The sequence below is a fragment of the Lytechinus pictus genome, chromosome 13, assembly GCF_037042905.1.
Source record: "Lytechinus pictus isolate F3 Inbred chromosome 13, Lp3.0, whole genome shotgun sequence".
Classification (NCBI taxonomy): domain Eukaryota; kingdom Metazoa; phylum Echinodermata; class Echinoidea; order Temnopleuroida; family Toxopneustidae; genus Lytechinus; species Lytechinus pictus.
The window spans coordinates 2,229,514-2,241,928 of record NC_087257.1 but is presented as its reverse complement, the minus strand read 5'-3'; the positions used below and the strand labels follow the sequence as shown (position 1 = coordinate 2,241,928).

The 12,415-nt window shown below is 38.4% G+C and overlaps 1 protein-coding gene across 1 annotated transcript in view; it reads right to left on the bottom strand.

Moving 5' to 3' along the window:
• The window catches only part of LOC129274783 (uncharacterized), a 39,421-nt gene extending 32,566 nt beyond the window's left edge, over positions 1–6,855 (bottom strand). Inside the window, exon 1 of the mRNA XM_064108793.1 lies at positions 6,740–6,855. The gene's annotated coding sequence lies outside the window, so the exon portion shown is untranslated. The remainder of the gene's footprint in view (positions 1–6,739) is intronic.
• Between the last annotated feature and the right edge of the window lie 5,560 nt (positions 6,856–12,415).

The following is a 12,415-nucleotide window of genomic DNA, read 5'->3' as shown; positions in this document are numbered from 1 at the left end:
CATGGTTTTAAAGATGTAAAATATGAAATTCTAGCACTTTTTTTAGGCCTAATAATTTTTTTGAGGAGCGCGATATTTTTGTACATGACCCAAGCCTAGTTTCACCACAGATTAATTAATAGCTACACAGCTGTTGCATTTACAATGTTAATAACAATCTACAACAATTGAGCATTTTATAAAATTGAGTGTGTCTAGGAAAGCAAATTCGGAGGAGCTCGATTGAGCTCCTCAAAAACATAAGGAGAGCCATTTATTGAGCTCCATGGAATTATAAACATGAAGGACTGATCTCTGCGACATCGATTTCAGAAGTATTCCCAAGACCAAGTGAACTTACTCATTTTTTAAATAAATATGATGATGTGCTGTTTATCATTATAGTTTAATCATTGATTCACAATCCCATGTATTTTTCTTAATGTGCAAATGGAATTTTACAACACTCTGTAGTAACCCTTGCTCGCCTTAGGTGTAGACATGTATTGCTATTCAGTGTAATATAGACGTATTTGTTATTCACTGTTCACCGTACTGATTATTTTTCTCTCCATTGTTTAAAAAAAAATTCTTCAGATACATCGCATCTACCAGCAAAGAATGTGTGCCAGTACAGGAAAGGAATGTACCTGTCGCACGTGAACTCTTCAGAGGCAGTGAGGACAAGATCTGCAAGCAAGTGATCCTTTTTGTAAGAAAATTTCCAATTTGTACATTTTACAATTAATTTTTTTAAAAGCCTTTGTACACATTTAGAGTATCAAGCCTTACAAAATGTAAAAATGTAATGTTTGCCCAAAAATCATTATGGGGAAAGGTGGATTTCCGAGGGAAATCTATCTTTGTTTACACAGTTGTATGAGCAACCTTATAGGAGGCTTGTCTAGGCTCCGTGATGAAAATACAATGTAAAAATTGATTCACAATCCCATGTATTTTTCTTCATGTGCAAATGGAATTTTACAACACTCTGTAGTAACCCTTGCCCGCCTTAGGTGTAGACATGTATTGCTATTCACTGTAATATAGACGTATTTGTTATTCGCTGTTGTTCACTGTACTGATTTTTTTTCTCTCCATTGTTTTTGAAAAAAAAATTCAGATACATCGCATCTACCAGCAAAGAATGTGTGCCAGTACAGGAAAGGAATGTACCTGTCGCACGTGAACTCTTCAGAGGCAGTGAGGACAAGATCTGCAAGCAAGTGATCCTTTTTGTAAGAAAATTTCCAATTTGTACATTTTACAATTAATTTTTTTTAAAGCCTTTGTACACATTTAGAGTATCAAGCCTTACAAAATGTAAAAATGTAATGTTTGCCCAAAAATCATTATGGGGAAAGGTGGATTTCCGAGGGAAATCTATCTTTGTTTACACAGTTGTATGAGCAACCTTATAGGAGGCTTGTCTAGGCTCCGTGATGAAAATACAATGTAAAAATGATATAATTATCTTCATGGAGTCCTCTAGGCTAGCCAGTGACATGGGCCCATGCCCATCAATTTTAATTCATGCTTTTGCATAACCAAATGGCGTGAATTTAAAACTGGAAGTATAATTTCAGATTGACCTCCGAAATGAAACGTGCACAATTAGTCTGAACTAAAATAACATTTCCTGAATTTTTCTTAAATCTGGAGGCTGAGGTATTTTTGTATCTTTGAAATTAAATTGGTTCTCGTTGTTTTTACCTCTGACTTACCAGTATGTGTAGGGGTACCGTAGAAGTAGAATTAAAGGGATGGTCCAGGCTGGAAACATATCTCAATAAATAGAGTAAAATTCACAGAGCAAAATGCTGAAAACTCGATCAAATTGGATAACTAATTAAGGTTTTGAATTTTAAAGATTTGCATTATTCCAGTGAAATAGTTCTAGGCATGTCTTTATGAATATTCATTAGGTTGACTGATGATGTCATATCCCAATTGCCCTTTTGTATTTTATTATATGAGATTAGGTTTATTAAGATATTTTAATATTTTTAACCAAGAACTATTGACAATTAGATTGACAACTGATTAGGTGCATTAGTTGTTGACGCAACTTATTTCATTACAATGGAGACGCATCATTTACACATGTATGAAAAAATCAAACATTTATGATTTCATCTAGTAACATAAAAAAAGGAAAGTGGAGATGTGACATCAGCCCACCTAATGAATATTCATGACGAAGTGCATACAACTGTTTTCACAAAATATTGATAAACTTTAAAATTCAATAACTTCTTGTTATCCTATTTTGATGAAATTTTCATCATTTTGCTCTGTGAATTTTACTCAAGTTTTATTTAGATGTAAATATTTTCGGCCCGGACCATCCCTTTAATCCTCGGATAAAATTTTGAATTTCAATTTTTTTTTGCTTTGTCTTGCGTTTTTAAACATGCTCTGGGAACTGCTTTTTTAAAGTTGTCAGCATTAACAAGTTGTCTTTTTCCGACAGTTACCATAGTAACAGTCAGAGGCCAGTGCTTCTCAGCCAATCAAAAGCAATGATTTCACTGAAATAGTCGGCACTGACAATCATGAAATACCCATCAGATGTTAGCAGATAATGTGCAACATAGACTCCTAGATACATATATGCAAACATACATAGTCTAAGTCTTTATTATTAAAATAAATGTATAGGTATAAGGTCGAGGCAATTTCATCTCTGCGATGTCAATTTCAGAAGTATTCCCAAGACCATGTGAACTTACTATACATGTTGTAATAAAAATGATGATGTGCTGTCTATCATTTATAATTGAATCATTGAAATATGGAACTTAGAGAAGTTTCACTATCCCATGTATTTTCTTTATGTGCAGATATAATTTTACACCCCTGAAATTTTGTATTACGGTATTCACTGTACTTATTATTTTTAATTCCATTGTTTTTTTTTTCTAATCTTCAGATACATCGCATCTACCAGCAAAGATCAAGTGCCACTACAGGAAAGGAAGGTACCTGTCTCACGTTTCCTCTTCAGAGCCAGTGAGGGCCCCAAGATCTCAATAAATAATAATTAAAAAAAGACTCCTTTATCATTCCTTTAAAAATAGTACATATTGAAGGTAAATGCTTAGATGCATTATATTCACATTTTGTCTCCAAGCTAGCTTGTAAAAATTGGATTGACTACATATTTACTGTGTAAGTTAATGATCTTTGTTGACACATAATACAAGAATTATACACAGCATGTTACAGTTTGTAACATAATTTTCTTTCATTAAATTCCCAGTTATAATACCATATAGATGTTTTTTGTGACTTGTCATTCTCTGATGTTTTTTGGTACAGATTTCAAGAGACTGAGGGATTGATTTACCAGAGCAAGTTTACAGTCCAATCCTGTTATATTGTGCATGTGGAAATTAACAAGGTTTCAATACAATGCTACAAATTTACCTTGATTCATTTCATCAGTCCTATGTGCAAGGATAATTATTTCACTTGTCCATGCACATTGTTATAACAGGAGTGGACATTCAATGTAAAGATAATTGAAGATAATTAATTGAAATAAGTTAATAACCGCCTGAGAGGGGGGGGGTGTTGGCACCAGTATTCTAATGTGTGTGTGCGCAAGGAAAACGAAGGAGTGATTATACGAGAAGAGTGAAAGATCAGGAATGTACATATCCACATGATTCATTTTTGTTTATGCTATACATTGAAGGGTGTTTCTAACTGGTACCACTTGACAATTTGTGTTTCCAACTGGTCCTAACTGGTGCTTCCAACTTGTTCTAACTGGCACCAGTTGACAACTGGTGTTTCCAACTGGTTTTAACTGGCACCAGTTGACAACTCATGTTGCCAACTGGTCCTAACTGGCACCAGTTGACAATTGGTGTTTCCAACTGGTTTTAACTGGCACCAGTTGACAACTCATGTTTCCAACTGGTCCTAACTGGCACCAGTTGACAATTTGTGTTTCCAACTGGTTTTAACTGGCACCAGTTGACAACTCATGTTTCCAACTGGTCCTAACTGGCACCAGTTTACAATTGGTGTTTCCAACTGGTTTTAACTGGCACCAGTTGACAACTCGTGTTTCTAACTGGTCCTAACTGGTACCAGTTTCCAACTGGTACCAGTTAGGACCAGTTGCCAACTGGTATTTCCAACTGGTACCAGTTACAATTTGTCAACTGGATTCCAGTTGATTCCAGTATTCCAATTTCCATATTGAATCCAGTTCGCTAACTGGAATCAACTGGTACCAGTACCAGTTGGATGAACTGGTACTTAACTGGTTTTTTTACCTGGGTACGGACCAAATTTGATTAGAATTTAACAAAATGTTCTCAAATATACAATTTTATTACTGACCGAGTATACAAGGGATCCGATGATTACAAGAAGGTGATTTCAAGCAAAGAAAAATAAATACCTGAATATTAGGTCCTTCCCTCGCATGAAGGTAATGGATACTCCGTCTTGTATATTTCCAATGTTTACCGAAGATGTACGAAGCAACCGCGGGAATTTTTGACCAATCAAAATTAGCGGAATAAAGGAAGAAACTGACTCTGTCTTTTCGAGCAATGCCGAATGCAACTCCAGCGCTCGGCCAAAGTGCCGAGCGGAGCGAACTGTGTGTGTTAGATATGCGCTCGCCATTCACTGCAATGCAAAAATCTACATCTAGCGCTGTGTCCGCGCGATCGCCCGCCCGACTGAAGTGTCTATTATTAACTTGTGTTTGGCATGTATGGAAAGAGAAAATTCAGGGGCTTCTTTTGACTGTAAGGACAAGTTTATATGATCATTTTAAATAAGGATTTAGAGATAAATTGCAAACCCTCATTTGTGTGTGTGTGTTGAGATTGCCATTTCCCTTTCTATGGGAAAATGAAATGTCTGTTTTGCACAATTTTTTTCACTTTGTCGCAATTTTTCATTGTGATCTGGTTTCCAAATCTTTATAAAAATCATACAATCAGAAAGAGCATAAAATATACTATTGGACTCTTTATGGACAAGTTTTTGGCATTAATGATAAATTTATAACAGCTCTCGGAAGCTAAAAATTTGGAATTGTGTGTGTCCATTTCTTAACTACACAGTATATGGCAGAGAAATGCTGAAAATTGACCTATAAATATAATTTCTTTCTTCTTTTTTGCAGCCAATAATTGGATTTTTTTCAAAAATGTTACATTTCTGTCAGTCTGAAGGTAATTTCTCTTCAAATTCACAAAGAAAATGTGATATTTTCTTGAAATAAGAAAAATAATTTTTTTCTCCAGACACCCTAACCCTAATTTTGGATGTGCCGTGTTTCGCGTGCATATTATGACTGATAATGATATTCCTTCGCACGCGAGACGATTATGAACCCATGGCATGGGCCATGGCAGGGTGCCTGGCCCCTGGCAGGAGAGGCGCACGGCCAATATGGGAGACTCTCTCCAATAGGGGAGACAATCTCCCACAAAGGCCACATTGGAGACTTGCTTTGCAAAAGGACAAAAGAAACAACACCAACAAAAAGTCAAAAGCATGATTTTTTCCACCCAAAATTTTGTCTCACTGAGGTCAGAAGCCCATTTGTTTTGTGTGTGATTGACAACAAAAATCCTTATCAAAACAAAAGTAGACGGTGAATATTTAAAGTAGACGGTGAAAAGGGGTAATTTTTCATGAGGAATCTGCTTGTCACATTTTTATTTGCCGCCAAGGTAATCCTTTTGCAGCAAATGTAAACAAAGGAAATTGGACTCCAAAACTGGAGACTGTCTCTGATTCTGAAATTGGATACCCAGATTCTTTACAAAAGTCTCTGATATTGGAGATAATCTCCCAGTCCCACATTGGAGACAGTCTCCAAATATTGGCCGTGCGCCTCTACTGCCTGGCAGCCGGCCCTGGGTACGCCGCTGGCTCACACGCACCAACGAATTGGGCAAATGGTCCCGGGGGGGGGCACTCGACCAAAAAAGTGGTAGGGGTGTGCCGCGGGCGAGGCAAAAAACGGGGGCCTTGGAGCGGGCTTATTTTAAAAAGGAGGGTCCTCGGAACGGGCTCGGAACTACAAATGTTTGTGAAAACGGGGGTCCACGGAACGGATCTCCGTATCTCTGTGAGTGCGTATGCATCCCTATGGAATGGGCAATCGTGCATAACGCAGCTAGCGCGGCCTCCGCCGGGTGCGCTCGCGCTTAGGTGGCTTTTCACCAAAATTGTAGCAGATCAATGCGACCGGAACGTCGGAACGAAAAATATGCGAAGCTTTGGAGCGGATTTCTTTCTTCTTTTTTCTCGATAAGAAGGAAATGCTATGCCTTGGAGCGGCTTTCTTTGTTCTTTTTCTCAAGAAGACAAAAATGCTATGCCTTGGAACGGAAATTTGAGTGTAAAAATGGGGGTCCCCTCCGCGGCACATACCCACTATGCATTATATACTGAGTGCCCCCCCCCCGGGCAAATGGTATCCCGACCCAGGCTTCATGGAGAGTAAGCCTATGTTACTCTGCAGAAGCCTCCAGGCTAGCCCGGCCCTGAACCGGTGACCGAGGCGAATCAGAGACAGAGGTGAGGGGAGAGGCTGGCGCCGCGGCTCAGCTCGGCTGAGCCTCACGCACTCACCTGCGCCACTGCTGTCAGTGTCAGTCCGAAAAAAAAGATCTAAAGAGTAAAGTAAATTAATCTAAAGCCCCGGCCCAGCTACGTGTTGTAATTACTCATCTCAACAACTTGGCACTTCGTAGACAGGATGTCACGCCATACTTACAGTTATGATCTATGAAGAATGTGGAATATGGAATTCGAAAAGGAGTTCTCACGATTCTCTCTGCAAGATTTCCGCTGATCAGACTTCACGCAAACAGCTACAGCATGCATTAGCACGCTGTATTATATCGGCATCTTTTTTTGTACGTGGAATCAAAGACACTACAAGGGGAAGACGGGACACTTCGGCGAGTTTTTGAAACGCTCAATTTCGCTCATGGGAAGGGCGCCCAATATTAATAGCGTTGAGTAGGTAAAACCTTCGCACATCAGCACCTGGCTAAAATGAGAGGGTTTACTGACGGTTGGTCTAATCTTCTTCTAAACACAACATCAAAAATAAGTTCCCCCTAAAGAACCCCATCCAATCGACCAATATACCATAAGGGCACTAGTATTCAACCCGTTTGGAGAGTTTCCTCAAATATATAGAAATATAGAATTTACCTGAATTTCAGACCCGTCTTATTTCCAAGAGCAAATGCTGGTTATTCTTTTTCCGTTATTTTTTTCTTCAACCAGTTGACTGTGTGCGCGGGCGATCGAATTATACGGCGACGGATTTTGGTACTAGTATTCAACCCGTCGGCACTAGTATTCAACCTAGCGATGAAAGATGGCCCTGTCTCTAAATCTGCCCTTGTCCCATCCGACTATGGACTAGACCATTTGAGATGGGACCAAACAGGGAATTAATCAAAGCCAGAGACTTACATAGATCTAGATCTAATTTAGCAATCTAAACCCTTTTGAGATTTGCTATCAATCCTCACTAGGTTGAATACTAGTACCATTCAGTGCAAAAGGCCATCGCCGCATAATTCGATCCTCCGCGCATACAGTCGACAGATTGAAAAAGAAAATATCGACAACAGATTACCCTGGAAATAACAAAGGTATGAAATTAAGATGAATTCCCCATTTCTAAATATTTTGGGGAATATTTCAAAATCTTTGAATTATGCCGGGTTGAATACTAGTACCCATACGGTACATATCATTCAAGTTGAAACCAAGCTTGGGATAGGCCTACGGTATAGCTAGGGTTGTTGAAAATTAGCGACATCCGCGACTTAACGGGTGCATGAGCACAACATGAACAAAAATTGTTTTTTTCAAAAGCGGCAAATATGAATTTTATTGTAAAAGTTACAGTAAAGCTTGCTTTCACGGCTTAAATCACAAATTAAAGGACAAGTCCACCCCAACAAAAAGTTCATTTTAATAAAAAGAGAAAAATCCAACCAGCATAACATTGAAAATTTCATCAAAATCGGATGTAAAAATAAGAAAGTTATGACATTTTAAAATTTCGCTTAATTTCACAAAACAGTGATAGGCACATCCTGGTCAGTATGCAAATGACGAGACTGATGACGTCATCCACTCACTATTTATTTTGCATTTTGTTATATGAAATATGATATATTCTAATTTTCTCCTCATTGTCAAGTGATACAACGATTAATTCCTCCCTGAACATGTGGAATTAGCATTGTTTATTACTATATGGTTCATTCAAGTTGGTCCTTATTGTCAAATCTATAAAAATGAAATATTGTATAATTCAAACAATAAAAAACAAAAGAAATAGTGAGTAATGGACATCATCGACTGACTCACCTAGTTGTGCATATCACTGTTTTTTTGAAAAATAAGCGAAACTTTGACATTTCATAACTTTCTTATTTTATATCCGATTTTGACGAAATTTTCAGCACTATATTATGCTAGTTTGATTTTTCTCTACTTATTCTAGTCAGCATTTTCCTGGGGTCGACTTGACCTTTAAATTCAAATGAACTTTGACAAGCCAAAAAAAAAGGAAAAGGTTATGGCCAAAAAGTAGGGTCATCTCGTCCAAATAAATGTTTTATTTCGATTTTGAATGATGTATTTATTTTCACAGTAGGGGGTCATTTGATAGTGTGTTCCCCCCTACATGCCCTACTATTTTGGGTAGGACGCGTCCCCCCTGGGATTTCCACCCATGACGCATTAACGCCAACTCCAACCTTGTTGACCTGGCCCAGATGTTATATGGAATGCCATCCCCCAGCAAAGAGCCACAAGACTCAGGAACACCAAGCCAAGAAGTCCAGAGAATTTTAACTGTCAGTATAATATGTCTGATAAAGAACAAATCAATTAAAGCACAGATTTTGCTGTTTGTTTTTAAGGTGTCATTTTCTGTTTGTGTTGTGCTCATTCAGCCGTTAAGACATGCACCGTGACGGATATCTCTAATTTTCGAGAATATTTATGATTCCTAACAACCCTATATATTCCAGGTTTCAACTTGAATATTTGCTACACTGGCAGATTAATATTGACGGGGTTCTTATAGGGGGAACTTTTGAAGTGTGTTAAGTTGATATATACTGTCCAGTTAAAAATCAACTGGCCAAGTAAAAATATACTGGAAACCAGTAAAAAAAATATTGGTCATATTACTCCAGTATAGGCCTATGCAGTTCGAAGAAAAACAAGTTTAATGGTATTGCTTTGCTTGAACTGGTATACATTATGACGGAACTGTTAGTTGATTTTTACTGGTCCAGTTAAAAATTAACTGGCTAAGTAACTTAGGAAACCAGTAAAAAATACTGAGTCTATAACTGGTTTTCCTTCTGCATGTTCTCAGCAGAAGCTAGTTGGCCAGTGTTCCGAAGAAAGACATCATCATTGAACCATGGACCTATCATTGAACTGAAGACAGCCATGCTGGATATAGAAACATCATGGAACCCGAGATGGCAAACGTTCAAGGAGAATGAAACCTTTGGAACAAGATAGCTGCGCCGTATAGTCGTGCGAAACAGAAAAATCAAAGAAACAGATCGACAGTTTGATAATGATTAAATAATAAGAAAGTTAAGACCATTTGAAGTTTAGATCGTTGTTGTACCCATGGACCTATAGGTCCATGTTGTACCGTAGATCCTCCGTTGGCTATGCGACAAAGATGTGTGATGTCAAAAACAATATTATTTATTAGGCCTATACTTTTGTATATATTTCACCTAAACTGCCTCCTTTATCACATCTGTCAAGATCATGTATCCCGTCTATATAGGAGGGAATGTAATACAGATTTTCAATTAATTGGATGAAAAGTTTGTATCACCATTAGAAAGAGCAAAACGAGGCATTTGGGGGTATTCAATAGTGAGGGAATACCATAGAGATGTAGTATGGGGAATACCAAAGATACAAGGGGAGGATCAGACCGCGTAATGAAACGCTCGGGAAGAGCGCACCACAGCGTCCTTTTTTTTTCTTTGCGTATATCGCGAGATGGTTGTGTACAAAACCAGTGGCGTAACTACGGGGGGGGGGGGGGGCATGGGGGGGGGGGCACGTGCCCCCCCCCCCCCCCCAATCGGCTGGCAAATAAAAAAAAACGGGGAAAAAGGAGAAAAAGGGAAAAAGGAAGAGAAACGTAGTGGGGAAAGAATTATTATTCATTATAATGTTATATTATATAGTGTTATATTACATATTAAGAAGCATTTTTTCATAACTTTATGAAACATTATTTGCTTCATTGTGTCTTCATTGTTCCTGGTGTTCGCATAGACTGTTTAACGAGATATATAATCCTGTTGTACTAAAACATCCCGTTTTCAAATCAATATACAACAAATATATTTTTCCTCGCAATTCGAGTTATTATTGTTTTATGTAGTGACATATTCTTCTTTTTCATGACTACTTAAAGTGATTGCCCTATTGTAAGGTCTTAATATAAAACATTTCCTGTCCGTGCTAACGTTCGCATTAGTGGATTGGTGAGATTTCTGCTCTTCATGAACTCCTAAAATCAGTCCTTAAAATGACGATTTTTCTGATCTGAATATCAAAAAATTTCAGCTCGCGCTTCGCTCGCATCATTTGGTTAGTGAAATACGTAGGGTCTTAGTGAATTCCTACAAACAAGCCTTAGAATGCCCCTCTTCAGGTCTGAATTTCCTAAATTTTCAGCTCGCGCTTCGCGCTCGCAGTATTTCATTAGTGAGATGCGTATGATAATCATGATTACAATGACTTCAAAAAGTGCGTCATGTGTTTAGATGTAATTCTAATTTCTAACAAAATCAGCAAGCGCTTGGCACTCGCATTAGATGACTATGGTGAGATATGTATACTCTTAATGGATTCCTAAAAAACATAGTCCTTAAAATATCCATGTTTGGGGTCAATATATACAAAATTTTCAGCTTGCGCTTCGCGCTCGAATTATTTGGTTAGTGAAATACGTACGGTCTTAGGGAATTCCTACAAACAAGCCTTAGAATGCATCTCTTCAGGTCTAAATTTCCTAAATTTTCAGCTAGCGCTTTTCAGCTAGCGCTATGCGTATGATAATCATGATTACAATGACTACAAAAGGTACTTCATGATCTGTGTTTAGATGTAATTCTAACAAAATCAGCAAAGGATGGCACTAGCATTAGATGACTATGGTGAGATATTTATACTATAATAATAATAATAATAATATAGGTATATTTACCCAGGGTAGCCACTTCAGTTTCGAAAACTGTTCTACCAGCGGGCCCTGCTATAATTGTTACCCCGGCTTTAGCTGAGCTGCCTAGGCGCTCAAGCATTCAAGGAATTTCTTCCTACCGGGTACCCATTCACCTCACCTGGGTTGAGTGCAGCACAATGTGGATGAGTTTCTTGCTGAAGGAAATTACGCCATGGCTGGGACTCGAACCCACGACCCTCTGTTTCAAAGTCAGAAGACTTATCCACTGGGCCACAACGCTCCACTCTTAATGGATTCTAAAATATAGTCTTTAAAATTTCCCTGTTTAGGGTCAATATATACAAAAATTTTAGCTCGCGCTTCGCGCTCGCATTGTTTGTTTAGCGAGACAGTTATGTATCATGATTACAAAAAAATGCTTATAATGTCCCTTTTTAGCTCTGAATATAAAAAATGTTCAGCTCGCGCTTCGCGCTCGCACTATTTAATCAGTGAGATACATATCCGTTTAATGGCACTGCATGTCCTTAAAATATTTCTATTAGGTCAGTATACCTGACAACTGAGCGCGCTTCGCGCGCTCCCTAAGTGACTCGAAATTTTTGCTGGTGCCCCCCCCCCAATGCCGTGACCCACGGTACGCCACTGTTAACAAAACATATGAGAGAAATGGTGAAGGGGTGAAGGAATAGACGATTCTTACATTTTCATAAAATTTTCATTCAATTTCCCCCCTTAAAGTTGAGGTGAATATATTTCAGAGGTTTCTTGGTAATAAAACGTGGAATTATTCCCATGTGCCACCCAAGAGCCCTCTCCAAACTCCCCTCTCTCATTTTCCCCATATGCAATATACACAGTCGCGTGCCGATATGCGAAGGTTTACTTACTCAACGCTGTTAGGCGCCCTTCCCCACAAGCATTTATCGAGCGTTTCAAAAATTCGTCGAAGTGTCCGATCTTCCGCTTGTAGTATCTTTTGGAATACCGACAATCGACGATTCTTGAGGTCCACGCACATGCCTTTGCCTTTCCAAGTACGAAAAAAAAATGCGTGCGCTGGTGGCTGGTCCCATATATTGATAATTTCGTTGGAAAGATAAAATCAAGTTGGTAAACAAAAAATGCGCATGCGCAGTAACTCAATCGAATTTATTTATTAAAGCACCGATAAAAGTGGTA